The sequence below is a fragment of the Macrotis lagotis genome, chromosome 1, assembly GCF_037893015.1.
Source record: "Macrotis lagotis isolate mMagLag1 chromosome 1, bilby.v1.9.chrom.fasta, whole genome shotgun sequence".
Classification (NCBI taxonomy): domain Eukaryota; kingdom Metazoa; phylum Chordata; class Mammalia; order Peramelemorphia; family Peramelidae; genus Macrotis; species Macrotis lagotis.
Window position 1 is genome coordinate 800,083,271 of NC_133658.1, and position 10,494 is coordinate 800,093,764.

Sequence of the window (10,494 nt, forward strand, 5' to 3'; positions counted from 1 at the left end):
AGGAAAAATATATTTGTCTGGAATCTTACTAGTTTGATCCAAAGAAACTTCAGATGGAACAGAAGACCATCCAGCCCTGAATAGGGACAGCCTACCACCAAGATTGGATTCAGTGGAACCTTGAAGCCCACCATTACTCTGGGCATAGATACAGCAAAGGAAGAAATAAGCAACAGGAACCCAGGAAAGTAAGGTTTGGGTCAACAGAGTCTGACCACTCATTAGAAGCCTTCCTCAACTCTCATTTTCACTTTTTTCCTCTATTATTTCCTATTTATCCTGTCTGTAGTTTGCATATTATTTACCCCATTAGGCTGTGAATAACTTGAGGATAGCCACTTTTCTTTTCATTTTTGTATCTGCATGGTGCCTTATACACAGTAAAAACTTAAATGCTTATTAATTGGTTGAAATTAAAGCTATAGAGGAAGGACTTGAAATGAGACTCTTAGATTGGTAAGGTACTAAATCTTGCCCAGGAAATGGATTCCCTGAAAATTAGAATTAACCAAACAGAAATCTAAGACTGTGAGATGATGAGTAATATTAAAAAACAAAAATAAAAAGTTGAAATAGTAGAAAAATGTAAAGTGTCTCCTATTTAAAACTAAACACACACAAAAAAACCTGACCAGGGAAACAGTTTAAGGAGAGATAATTTAAAAATCATTGAACTAATTGTGCACAATGACCCAAAAAAAAGGTCTGAATAGCATATTTCGTTGTAATCTGGACTTCCAAGCCTAGTAGAGGCTTCTTCTGGTTTGTAGGCAGAAGATTACTGACTCTGGGTTGGGAGGGAAGGGATGGTAAAAGAAAGACTTTTGAAGATGTGGATATATTAAGGAAACTAACTCTTTAACATGTCTCTAATCTCCAGCTTTTTCCCTTAGAGACTTTGAAGAATTTCCCCACTTTGGTAAAATTGATGTCCCTCTTTGGGCTGAAATCTTAGGTCATTTTCATTAGAAAAGCTCATTCATTTGCGTATTTTTTGTGGTATGTTATTTTACCAGATGCTATTGGAGTTCTAACCCAGAGACAAGCTCACAGTTGTGTTGCTCAGACTCAAATTCAGGTTAGGAACTTAAACAGAACTCAGAACAGCAGAGCCAGTACTTCAACATTGCCCTGGATCAGAGCACTTTGGGAACACCTAAAGCTTGCAGGTCTCCAACCTGAGCAGTCCCTAAGATTCCAGAATAACCCAAGAACATCAAGGGAAATTATGGTACCAAGTGACCTCCTTTGACTTGCACCCTCAGAGTAACTTTCCAGTGATGATCACAAGTGACTGAGAGTAACAACAACTATGAACCTTGTATACTGCCCATACTAATTTGACCTCTGAATATGCTTAGAGTAGCAGGACTTCACTAGTACCATTAGGTATTGTGACCGGTAAACATCTAAGCCTTCCATCAAAAAGTCAGAAAACATTTCAACACCAATTAGATTTAAAAGGGAACCCCTCCTGGACAATTGGAAACAACTGGGTTTAAGATGCTTTTCTTTTGAGGGGTTGATAAGTAGAGTTGACCAATACCTTGCTAGAAATTTTCTTAGGAAAAGTGAGTTTATAGTTCCCTACTCTTGCCATTGTTTGGCACTCACATTCTATAATTTTCCTGGTAGATTTTCAGGGCACTTGGAAAAATTCAAGGACTCGTCTCTCCAAATACAGGGCAATAAATTCTGCCAAGTTTTTCTCATCAGGAGAGACCAAGTAAGGCATACCTAGATACACAAATTCAAGTGAGAGTTGAGAATAACAATTTTGCTAACATCTGGCTCTTTGTTTTTACTCCTGAAATAGGATCACTAGTTAAGGTGTTGTTAAAACTTAAGCGCTCTGCCCTATTTGTAGAGGGCAGGGCCACAGCTTAGAGGCAGAGGAGTGGCAAGAAGTGACATATAAAGGAGGGACACCACCTGGATTTTTGAAAATCACAGATGATGTCAATTAACATAATCTGCAGAAAAGCTTCCTAATGGAGCTTACAAGATGGAGCAAAGCTTAAAATATCAGATCCTTTCCAAAGTAAGTCATTTCTGCTTTTTTTCCTGTGTAGTCATTATGGGAGAGAGGCACAGTTCAGTCTCTCACCAGATAACAGCCACTGACCAATGTCACTAGCTACTCTTCTACATTCACACCAACTTGAAGAGAACAGTAACCGTGGTCCCCTGAGGATGCTTTGGAAAGTGTCCTAGTACTTGGAGCTACTCAGAATTCTGTATGATTTTCTGTTTGTTGCAGGGATATCCCCAGCCCATTTCTGATGCTATTAGGGAGCGAGTCCTTGCTCTTGGCATAATAAGCCATCAGCTTAGCTTTGGTCTCTTGTTTTCTGTACTTCTTGCCCTTGCCAGGGAGGCATTGTTGAAAGTGACTCGGCAGAGGTTTCAGAACATGCATGGATCAGATCTACCACCACTGCCTTCACTGAGACTGTAGCATTCACATGGAGTTTTGTGGAACTTCTGCCTGTGCATTACTCTGCTTCAAATTCATGTTTGGCATGAGTATTCCCCAAGTAATGATCCTGGGACACAAAGAGGAGAGAAAAGATCATATTGTAGATGACACAGCACCGATTCCTATCATTGTCATGACTGCTCTCCTGTTTTTGAATCATTTCTATTTTTCCCATCATTAAACTTCCTTTTTGTGACTAAATGAGTATCTCTTTGCTTTGTTTGCATGTTTCTTCTCTGGCAAAAAAAGCAGGTTTCTGAGACTCAGAAATTAGTAGTGCATTGAACATTTTACACTGGACATTTGTGAACAGGTGGTTGTTCTCTTAGATCATCTGATCCTCCACCTGCTATCCTATCAGCACTGCTGTTTAACTATTGCTGCCAGACATGTCTGCCATATTCCCTGAAAACCCCACTAAACAAAGGCAGAACTCAGTAATATATTGCTGATGGATCTATGAATTAGAAAATTATTTGGAAATATGCTTCAAAAAGTCATTAAATTTGATCTCTTAATGGCACCAGTAGGTCTAGACCACAAAGATACTGAAGATAGCAGAAAAAGACCTATATGTACAAAGATAGTTGTTGCAGTTCTTTTTTTTGGAAATTAAGGGAGTATCCATCAGTTGGGGAAAGACTTAGCTTATGCCACATGAATATAATGAAGTATTATTGCATCATAAGAAATGATGAAACCCTATACCAAGATAAGGTCATAAAAGGTGATACCATAAGCCAATTAGGAGAGGCAGAAATAGTTTACCTGTCAGATCTATGGAGAGAGCTAGAATTTATGACCAAACAAGAGACTGTGAACATTATGAAATGCAAAATGAATAATTTTGATTACCTTAAATTTAAAAAAGTTTATGCACAAACAAAAACCAATGAAATCAAGATTAGAAGGAAAGTCAAAAGAGGAGAAATTATAGTCATGGTTTCTGATAAAGGTTTCATTTCTAAAATAAATAGAGAACTGAGACAAATTTTTAAGAAGATAAGTCATCCCTCAATTGATAAATGGTCAAAGGATACAGAAAGGCAATATTCAATTGAAGAAATCAACTACCTCACATCCATCAGATTGCTTAATATGACAGAAAAGGAAAATGATCAATGTTGGAGGGAATGTGGGAAAACTGAGACACATAACATTATTGGTGGAGTTGTGAACTGATCCAATCATTCTGGACAAAAATTCTGAATTATGCCCCAAAGGGCTTTAAAACCATGCATATCCTTTGAACCAACAGTATCACAAGGGGGGGAAAAGATCCACATGTACCAAAATAAGTATCTATAGCAGCTTTTTGTGATGGCTGAAAATTGAGGATATGCCTATCGATTGGAGAATGATAGAACAAGTTGAGGTATGTGAATGTAATGGAATACTATTGTGTTATAAGAAGAGATGACAGGCAGATTTCAGAAAAACAGGCAGATTTCAAAAACCCTAGAGAGATTTGAATGAACTATTCCTGAGAGAGGTGAGCAGAACCGGGAGAGCATTGTAAATAGTAACAACAGCAGTGATCCAAGACAATTCCAAAAAACTTGTGATAGAAAATGCCATCCCCATCCAGAAAAAGAACCATAGAGTCTGAATTTCATGTTTTTGTTTTTTTTCTTGTGATTTTTCCTTTTTTATTCTGATTTTTCTTTCACAACATGACTACCATGGAGATATACTTAGTTAACATAACTGTATATGTATCATCTGTATCAGATTACTGTTTTAGGGAGGGGGAGAGAAGGAAAAGAGGGAGAAAAATTTGGAACTCAAAATCTTACAAAAATAAATGTTGAAAACTATATGTGTTATCTAAAAAAAAACTTTATTAAGAAAAAAAACCCAAAAACTTGTGATAGAGAATGTCTCCTATCCAGAGAAAGGACTCTGGAATCCGAATGCAGATCAAAGCATATTATTTTCACTTTTAAATAATTTGTTTTATGTTTTTTTCTTTCTAATGGTTTTTCATTTTTGTTCTGATTCTTCTTCTTTTACAACATGAGTAATATGGAAATAAGTTTAACATGATTGCACATGTATAACCTATATCAGATTGCTTGTTGTGTTGGGTGATGAAGGAAGGGAAAGAGGGAGAAAAATTTGGATCTCAAAATTTTACTAAAAATGGATGTTGAAAACTATCTTTACATATAATTGGAAAAATTAGATACTATTAAGATAAAAGATAAAAAGCAAAAAAAGGAGAAAGATTAGACTTAGGGGTTTTGACATTAGAGGGAATAACTAGGAGCAGGAGGTAGATTTTGAAAAAAGCCATTATGAGGAAAGCTTTACTAATAAATAGAATAATTTCAGATTGGAAAAATAAAACAAGAAATGATGAAAAGAATGTTTTTTGAGAAACTGGGTATGAATTTTATGAACTAATGCAGAGTAAAGAGAGCAGAACCAGGAGAATTAATTTTGTGATAATAATAACATTTTAATGGAAAATAACTTAGAAAGATTTAAAAATTCTGATTAATATCATTGTCAGCTATGACTCCAGAACAGTAATGAAGAATATATGTGTGTGTGTGTGTATATATATGTGTGTGTGTGTGTGTGTGTGTGTGTATATATATATATATATATATATATATATATATATATATATATATATCCTGATGGATTCAAGAGATGGGATAAAATATAAGATCTTGACACAATTAATATTTATAAGATTACAAATCATTCCCCCCGTTGATAAATGATCAAAGGATATGAAGTGGTAGTTTTCAAAGAAATAAAAGCTATCTTTAATGATATGAAAAAATAGGCTCTAAATCAGTATTGATTAGTTAAATGCAAATTAAAACAACTCAGATTCTACTTCATAGCCATCAAATTGGATAATATGACTGAAAAGAAAATGGTAAATACAGGAGGGGATGTGAGAAAACTGTAACATTAATGCAATATTATTGGAGGAGTTGAGAACTGATCCAACAATTCTGAAGAGCAATTTGAAATTATACCTAAAGGCAACTGAACTGTGCATGCCCTTTGATCCAGCAATACCACAACTAGTTCTATATTATAAGAGGGAAAAGAACCTATTTGTTTAAAAAAAATGGCAACTATTTTGTGATGTCCAAGAATTGGAAATTGAGGGGATGTTCATCAATTAGGGAATGGCTCAACAAATTGTAGTATATGATTCTGATGGATTAGTATTGTGCTATAAGAAATATCAAGCAGGATGTTTCCAGAAAACCTGAAAAGACTTACATGAACTGATAAAAAGTGAAGTGAGCAAAACTAGAACATTGTACACAGTAGCACCAATATTGTATAATTATATATTGTATAATTTCTTTCTTTAATATTCTTAGCAAGTCAATGATCCGAGAGAATCCCAAAAGATTCATGAAGAAAAATGCTTTCTACTGCCAGAAAAAGAACTAGTGGTATCTGAATATAGACTAAAGCATACTATTTTTACTTCCTTTTTCTTTTTCTTCTTTTCTTTTGATTTTTTTTGCACAAAATGACTACTTTAAAAATGTTTTATGTGATTACACATAGAATATATCAGATTGCTTGATATCTTAGGGAGGAAAGAGGAGAAAGAATAGAATTTGGAACTCAAAAAAGAGCAACAAATATTAAAAGTTTTTACATGTAATTGAGGAAAAATAAAATACCATTTAAAAATATTCTGACATGCATGGAAAACTATTGTTCTAATAGAAATCAGAAGGGAAGGGAATTCAGGGAAGCCTGGAGGGATTTTCATGAACTGATGCTTAGCAAGATGAGCAGACCTAGAAAAACACTGTACACCCTAACAACATAGGGGTGATGATCATCCTTGATGGACTTTCTCATTCCATCAGTGCAACAATCAGGGACAATTCTGGGCTGCCTGCAATGGAGAATAGCATCTGTATCCAGATAAAGAACTGTGGAGTTTGAACAAAGTCCAAGAACTATTCCCTTTAATTTAGAAAAAAAAATCCAGATATCTTATTGTCTGATCTTGTTATCTCTTATACTTTTTTGTTTCTTCCTTAAGGATATGATTTCCTTCTCATCACACTAATTTGGATCAATGTACAACATGGAAACAAAGTAAAGACAGACAAATTGCTTTCTGTAGGGGGGTGGGGGGGAAGGAAGTAAGATTGGGGGAAAAATTGTAAAACTCAAATAAAATCTTTAATAAAACAAAAAGAATATTCTGACATGGTTAATGTTAGAATTCCTTTTGCTGGACTATGCATATTGTTATAAGGATTTTGTTTTCTTTTTTTCCCTCTGGTTTTGGGTGAGAATTTAGGGGTGGAGATGATGATACCAGAAATAGTTCCTTCACCCCAATAAAAGGGGATTTGTTGGAAGTTTTTTAATGCATGGAAGAGAACAGAAGGAAAGAAAGACAAACAGGTCAACTTTGAAAGTGACATGTTGAATTTATTATATACTTTGAAGGAAAAGCAAGTTCTACAGAATAATGATTTAGATTTCATATTAAGTACAGAATAATTTTATATACATATATACATATACACATACACATACACATATACATATACATATACATATACATATACATATACATATACATATACATATACATATACATATACATATACATATACATATACATATACATACAATGAGAAGGGCAAGAGAGAAAACTGCCTAAAAATATTTTCCAACAAGAAATTGGAGTTGCAGCTACAACAATATTAGCAGAAAAGTAATAACAAGGAAGTTTTGTAATTTACAGGATTCAAAATCCAAGAAAGGATTAAATAATAAAACCCATGACTTCAAATGTTTATACACAAATTATGGGCAATAAATGAAGTCAATGATCTCTAGTAGGAGAAGGCAAAGACATGTTTTCTGTCCTTGTCACAATTAATTGCTCGTGAAAATGACCTTAAAAATCAACATAATCAATAAGAATTTGTAGTCCTCTGAAAATTAAAATTTCAAGATAAAACAGAAACATAACATATTACTAACAAAAAGTAAATATTAGCATTTTACATTAGTTCAACACAACATACATTCAGAAAATATATAGGCAAAAGTAATCATTTTCTATCTATCTATATGTTACTATATGTTTCTATATGTTACTATTTATACACCTACCTTTAAAATTATTAGCAAATCCACAAATATATAATTAAATTTAAAACTGTGTCTATGAATGTAGCAGTAACACATGCATGTAGTCACATTTTAGCAATGAATAAATCATTTCACAGATGGCATGAAATGCTACATCTAAAAGGGAACTGCATATAGATACTTCACATATTTGCTGTTATAGAATTATATTTGGCTGTATCAATGATTACCTCTTTAGATTTACCTGAGCATTGCATTTAACTCTGACAGCTTAAGTTTAATATTTCTTGTACTCTTGCCCTTCGTTTCTAAGTTTCTATGTTTTATTACCAATATCATGTGATAGTAATTCTGCTGTTGGTTAACTTAAGATACTTACTATAGTTGCCTATTGATGCAATCTACTAATCTCTATATGAACTGGTACATCGGGGAAAATGGAATTGCTTTCGAATTCAATCCTCTTCTGAACTTCTCTTTCTCTATGACTTCCTCATTGCTTTAGACTGAGATAAATCAGATGGAATAACTCAAACTGGTGAGTACTGACATGTAATTAAATGATCATCATCTGACCTAGAGTCTTCTGCCATTCTAGAAGCAGCTTTTGGTTTTTTATCATAGCAGTGACTTTCTTATTAGTTTTCTTTCTTGATCATGAAGTACTTTGCTTTTTCTGTTTTTTATTAATATTTTCTTTCATTTTTTTTAAATCTTGAGTTTCAGATTCTATTCTCTCACCCTCCTTCAGTGAGAAGGTAGACGATTTGATATAGGTTATACAAGAGATTTTCATATTACTCATGATGTGAAAGAAAATATCCCTTCCAATTAAGAAAAAGTTTTTTTAAGTATGCTTTGATTTGCATTCATGTTCCATTAGTTATTTTTTCCAGGAGATGTAGAGCATATTTCATTATAAGTCTTTCAAAATAGTCTTAGATCATTGTATTGTTGAGAATAGCAAAGCCATACAGAGGTGATCATCATACAATTTTGTTGTTACAGTGTTCAGTGTTCTACTGGTCCTGCTCTTTCCACTTTGGATTCATATAATTGCTTTCAGATTTTTTGAGAGCATCCTACTTATCTGTTTCTATGGTATGATAATATTACATTGCAAACAGGTACCACAACTTGTTCAGCTACTCCCTAATTGGTGGGCATCCCCTCAATTTCCAAATCTTTTCCTCTACTAAGGGCTGCTATAAATATTTTTGTACATATAAGTCCTTTTCCTTTTCCTTTTTTAACCCTTTGGTACACAAACCTAATTGTGGAATTGCTGTGTTAGAGTAAGCCTGAGATAGCCCTTAGGGCATAGTTCCAATTACTCTCCAGAGTAGTTCAATCAGTTCACAACTCCAACAGTACTTTAGTGTCTCAATTTCTCCACATCTTCTCCCACATTTATCATTTTCCTTTTCTGTCATATTAGTCAATCTGATAGGTATGAAATAGTACCTCAGAGTTGTTTTAATTTGCATTTCTCTAATCAATAGTGATTTACAGCATTTTTTCATACTACTATAGATAGCTTTAATTTCTTCAACTGAAAACTGCTTATTCATATCCTTTGACCATTTATCAATTAAAAATGACTTTTGTTTTTTACAAATTTTACTAAGTTCTCTATATATTTGAGAAATGAGACCTTTAGCAGAAAAACTTGGGAAATTTTTTTAACAGTATTATGATTATTATGTATTTTCCTCCACCTTATTCCCCAAGCTGTTTATTTACTCTCTCCCCCTCCCTCCCTCCCCCCTTTCACCTTGTCCATCCTCAAAAGTGTTTTGCTTTTGACTGCTACCTTTTCCAATGCTCCCTAATATTAGTTCCATCCCTTTTCTAATTCTCTTTCCTTACTACATTCCTGTCTGGTTAGATTTCTATATGTCAGTGATTTTGTCTATTATTTCCTCAAATGTTGTATGCCCTCCTCCCTTGTCCCAACCACTGTAAAAAAATTCACAATTTTTTAAGTGATATAATTCTTTCTATTCTACCTCTCCTTTTCCCTGTCCCCTAGCCCATTCCTCTTTTCTACTCCTTCATTTTATTTTTTTGGATATTATACATCATAGTCAACTCATTGTCATACCCTTTGTCTATGTTCACTTCTTCTAATTGCCCTAATAAAGAAAAATTTCTTAGGAGTTGCATATATCATCTTCTCATTATAGGATGTAGCAGTTTGACCTCATTAAATCCCTTATGATTATTCTTTCATAGTTTTCTTTTTGTGCTTCTCTTGAGTCTCCTGTTTGAGCTCTGGTCTTTTCATCAGGAATGCTTGAAAATCTTCAATTTCATTAAATATCCATTCTTCCCCTCCATTCCCAAAGGATTATATTTAGTGTTGCTGGGTAGATGATTTTTGGTTATAATCCTAGTTCCTTTGCCTTCTGGAATATCATATTCCAAACTATGCACTTCTTTCATGTAAAAATCATTGAATCCTGATTAATCCTGACTGTGGTTCCACAATATTTGAACTGTTTCTTTCTAACTTTCATTTTGGGATCTCTTTCAGAAGGTCAGGTTGAAATTGAAATTGAAAAAGGTAGATTCTTTCAATTTCTATTTTAACCTATGAATCTAGAACATCAGGAAAGTTTTCCTAGATAATATTCTGAAATATGATATCTAGGCTTTTTTTAAACCATGACTTGCAGTAGTCTAATAAGTCTTAAATTATTTCTTCTCAATTTTTTCAGGTCACTTGTTTATACAATGAAATATTTCACATTTTTTCTGTTTTTTCATTTTTTTGTTTGATTTTATTGTTTAATTTTTGTCTGGTGGGGTCATTAGCTTCCACTTGCCCAATTCTAATTTTTAAGGAATTATTTTATTCAGAGAACTTTTATATCTTTTTTTTCTGTTTGGCCAATTCTACTTTTTAA

General features: G+C 33.6%; 1 pseudogene; it reads right to left on the minus strand.

Annotated features, from left to right (window-relative positions):
- Positions 1-2,192: 2,192 nt before the first annotated feature.
- On the minus strand, positions 2,193-2,879 carry LOC141508351 (zinc finger protein 346 pseudogene; annotated as a pseudogene).
- Positions 2,880-10,494: the final 7,615 nt, after the last annotated feature.